The following is a 5,000-nucleotide window of genomic DNA, read 5'->3' as shown; positions in this document are numbered from 1 at the left end:
GTTTTTTTTAAAAATAGTGTCACCTGTTACATAATATATCGTCATTCACAATCTCTTACTATATGCAGTACTGCATAGCATACTGGATACAGCAATATGGTACAACCATGCCCTGTGTGTGTGTGTGTGTGTGTGTGTGTGTGTGTGTGTGTGTGTGTGTGTGTGTGTGTGTGTGCGTGCGTGTGTGCGTGTGTGCGTGTGCGTGCGTGCATGCATGCATGCGGGCGTAGGCCACACTGAGTACATGACTGAGGTCAAAGGTCATGCTTCAAGGTCATTCTAATCAACATGTGTCTCATTATTGGTAGTATCTTAATAATAAGCGTATATGTTCTTTTACATGCCCTTTCATATTTATGTGAACAGACCACATCAAGACAGTGTACTTTTGTGTACTTTTTTAACGTGACTGACGCCATCTGGATGCGTTTTGCTAAATTACACATATGTCCTCACGAAAAACATTTGAGGACCGCGAAAATAAGAATAATTTCTGAACAAATTAGCTCATCAGGACCGTGGGGTGAATTTTTCCTTGATGGGCAGCATTATGGCTCTCTGTCATGGGTTGAGTTCAGTGTGAGTGGCTTAAGTGGCACGTCAGCAAAGATGCCGGACAGATTGTTCATCCAATCACATGTAGGGATTTTTTTTAAAGAATCATAATTTGAAACTGTGTCGTTGGGAAGGGTTCCCAGATGGTATTGTGAAGACGAAGGCAAAACATACCAGCTGGAAAGAGTCAGGTTAGGGAGCATTTACAGTAACAGAGTAAGCAAAGTGCCTACCAGTGGATGACATGTGTTCCTATCCTCCACGGCCAGCGATGTATCATACGATGAGACAGAATGGTTGGGTAGTTGGGTAGAAATTAGGTAGCCAACCAAGCCCACTAGCTCCACACAGAGGTGAAATCCTGTCATCAAACAGACATAGGCTACTTCAATACTTCATCACACATCAGACAGACACAAACAGCAACATGGAATAGTAGATAGTAGGCAATGAAGGTAGCCTATAAGAACATATTCATTACTTCAGGTTTCCTAAGCCAGCTGCCAGACAGAGGTTATCTGATGTCACATCGATAGGCCTGGCACTGAACAGCATCACGGGCCTACTGGGGAAAATGTGATGGCAAGACCAGACAAGACTATCTGGAGTCCAATCAAAATATCCCCTTCCTTTCCTGACAACGTAAACACACAATGCGGCATAAATAGTGACTGGAATGTGTTTTTTCATCAATCAAAATTCCAGCAGTCACCTTGTCTTGTTGAGAGAAATTCTATTCGCCAAACGCGTAGGCCTATGGCGCCTTACCATGTACGTCCGTCCACGTGCACCTCTATTCTTATATTCCAAGTATATTCTCACGGTAAAACAATGCAATATGTAATGCTAGGATTCTGTTCAGCTAGTATGTAGGCCTACAGGTTTTTACGCGCACTTAACTTTACTGTTGAACGTTCGGCCCGTGCCTTTTAAACAGGTCCCACAATCTGAACCCCACTTCTTAGGCTCAAATACGGCGCTTTTATAGCCCAATATAAGGTAGAAGTTTTGATATGGCCTACTCACCGCTATTCATATTGCCGACGAAGGAAGGATGCTACTATTCGACTTATATCTAACCTCATTTATCATCTGGCTGCGTTCAGCAATTACACGCGGGGGCGTTCCATTCCCTCGGGCGCACGGAATGGCATACTAGCTCTAGAGCAGGGTTTCCCAAACTGGGGTGCGTGCACCCCTGGGGGTGTGTGGCCTGCCACAAGGGGGTGCGCGAGCTGAATTGTGCAATGGCTGATATGTGTGTTTTTATACAGTATTAATTAACATGAAGTAGTTTTTAATTTTATGGTGAATTGTATGCTTGAACAAACATCAGTTCTATTGGAAATGAGGATTCCCAAAATGACTGCATAATTTGTGACGATTTGCGCAGTGAAACCATACTTAAGTGGCCATCAGCACACCAAAATATTTGCTCAGGGGGTGCGTGAACCACATTGAAATGTACAAGGGGGTGCACGGGGAGAAAAGTTTGGGAACCCCTGCTCTAGAGGGCAAGAGGTAGGTACGTTTATATCCTCAATAAATGTCATTCGTGAAGGTACAGTATATCACGAAAGTGAATACACCCCTCACAGTTTTGCAGATTTTTGAGTATATCTTTTCATAGGAAAGCATTACAGAAATGTAACTTTGACACAATGATTAGTGACCTTTTAACAACATATTTAACCGCTTAAATTTCTTGTTCACTCAGAAAAAAACAAAATACAGCCATTAATGTTTGAACATGTACTCACAAAAGTGAGTACACCCCAGATTAAAATCCGGTAGAGAAGGGGCTATGTTGGCTCGAATCGTCTCGAAATGAAAAGGGATGACAAGGGAGGTCATCAGTGTGCGTTTCAACCTTTCTTTGCATTGAACTTTTAAATTTTGAGTCTGCATCTGGCTTAAATACATTGGTGTGAGATTTGAATGCAATCCTATGGAGAATATCATGATCTGCTTCAGTAGTCACAGTGCATGTTGACATGCATGTTTCTTTTAGGTGTATTTCAGATTGCCAATGTTGACAGCATTCATGCATCCCCAAACCATGTCAGTCCCACTACCATGCTTGGCTTATGAGAGGATACACCTTTTTTGTAAAGCTCACTTGTTTACCACCACACATGCTTGACACCATCTAAAGCAAATTTGTTTATCTTGGTCTCTTCAGATCACACGACATGGTTCCAGTGATCCATATCCTTGGTCTGTTCATCTCTCTTGAGACCAAGATAAACAAATTTGCTTTAGATGGTGTCAAGCATGTGTGGTGGTAAACAAGTGAGTTTTACAAAAAAGGTGTATCCTCTCATAAGCCAAGCATGGTAGTGGGACTGACATGGTTTGGGGATGCATGAATGCTGTCAACATTGGCAATCTGAAATACACCTAAAAGAAACATACATGTCAACATGCACTGTGACTACTGAAGCAGATCATGATATTCTCCATAGGATTGCATTCAAATCTCACACCAATCTACTGAAGTCAGTTGCTGACTCAAAATTTAAAAGTTCAATGCAAAGAAAGGTTGAAACGCACACTGATGACCTCCCTTGTCATCCCTTTTCATTTCGTTTCATTTCGAGACGATTCGAGCCAACATAGCCCCTTCTCTACCGGATTTTAATCTGGGGTGTACTCACTTTTGTGAGTACATGTTCAAACATTAATGGCTGTATTTTGTTTTTTTCTGAGTGAACAAGAAATTTAAGCGGTTAAATATGTTGTTAAAAGGTCACTAATCATTGTGTCAAAGTGACATTTCTGTAATGCTTTCCTATGAAAAGATATACTCAAAAATCTGCAAAACTTCGAGGGGTGTATTCACTTTCGTGATATACTGTAAAATGATGTGGGGAAACTCAGTGACAAAGGTCAGCGGAGAGAAGGCAAGGTTAGACTATTTTCGACACGCCCCGTTTTTGCACAGGTAGGCCCTATGTGTTTTGAATTCGATTGGAAAGTCTGCAACTGCCTCATGCTTGAATTTCATTTAGCCCTCAAAAATAGGCTAGACGTAAACTATTTTAGTCTTCTTTATAAGATGACCACAGAGATGGATGAACCATTCGGGCCTAAGTCTAGCTTTTACCCAAAATTGTTTAAAAAAAATAAAATAATAGGGAGCACATAGGGGAAATATATTTCATAATGATAGTAGGCCCTATAACCGCTGTGCAATGATACACACACAGAGAAGTGAACCTGAGAAAACATATGTCACTAAGAGGGCGTGAGAGGTATGCAAACAGGAAATGTAGCCTACCTTACTTTTTGTAGACTGGGGCGGTTCAACCAACTCGGGCGCGTCGAAAGTGTCCTCACCTGATGGATAGCATTTCAACTCCGTAAAATCAATGGGATAAATCGTTTCTGTCTAGCATCTCATCTGTTGACATGCGAGGATGCAGCCCGTTGCAGTTGTTATTTTTGTGATATTGAGTAAGTACACTTTCTGTATTACTATTGAGATGGTTGTGAGGTGCTTCAACATGTAGGGTTCTGAAAAAATATCCTCTATCCTTAAAATGAGATGGAGGAAATATATTCATCATAGTTATTTTGTGATCTTCTTGGACTTGTAGTCTATACTTTATTCAGGGATGCAGTACAGTTGGCTACTAGTTTTCTGTTGTGTAGTGATATGCTATCCTCAGGAATGTGACTCCAGTCTTGTCCTTGATCCTTCATATCCACAATGACATCACAACAATAAACCTGTCTATTTTCGTCGTGTGATTTCATTCTATTCATAGAAAAAAAATTGTCAGCCATTGGCAAACTTCCAGTAGCCTACTTTTCTTTTTTTTTCTTTTTCTTTTTTTTTTATCTCCGAACAAGACATTACAGGTTCTCCTGGTGTCTAGCCTTCTGTTTTGTCCCCCACCAGTCCAACATGCTTGGGCGTGCGCTCCAAGCAAGGAGGTCTGGGATGAGCCAGAATGAGGGAGAGTAAATTCCATGCCCTGCAGCATAGACACACAGCCTAGCCTACTCATTAGAATCAGATAACACGCAATTAGACACATGCATGATAACAAAAATGCTACATATCTAATGGTATTGTTTAGTTGTTTTATGTTGGAGATTTAGTAAGTCTTGGTAAGTCTTAGTAGCCTACTGGCTTAGTGTCATACCAGATGCATAACAATGTTGTACAATAAAAATGTACAACAGTGTCGTAAATAGCAGAATGTTGTTTGAAGCTGTAGGCCTACTTAATTCAAAATTTGGCATAGTGTGAAATACCACAACTTCAGCAAAGTGAATGCATACATTTGAAAGTTAGCAATGCCTTTTGAAAACATCCTTCTCTCTATTTGTATGTCTGTGTGTCGATGACACATAGCTTGCAAGTGTGTGTTTGTGACCCATAGCTTGTGAATTTACACAGTGTAGATGTTAAGGCCCGCATACCACAGTGCATAACA

General features: G+C 41.0%; 1 protein-coding gene across 1 annotated transcript in view; it reads left to right on the top strand.

Annotated features, from left to right (window-relative positions):
- The window catches only part of LOC134444518 (integrin alpha-2-like), a 32,272-nt gene that overhangs the window by 4,390 nt on the left and 22,882 nt on the right, over positions 1–5,000 (top strand). The window lies entirely within an intron of this gene.

This window comes from Engraulis encrasicolus, chromosome 3, assembly GCF_034702125.1.
Source record: "Engraulis encrasicolus isolate BLACKSEA-1 chromosome 3, IST_EnEncr_1.0, whole genome shotgun sequence".
Classification (NCBI taxonomy): domain Eukaryota; kingdom Metazoa; phylum Chordata; class Actinopteri; order Clupeiformes; family Engraulidae; genus Engraulis; species Engraulis encrasicolus.
This window is presented reverse-complemented; position numbering and strand designations above follow the sequence as displayed.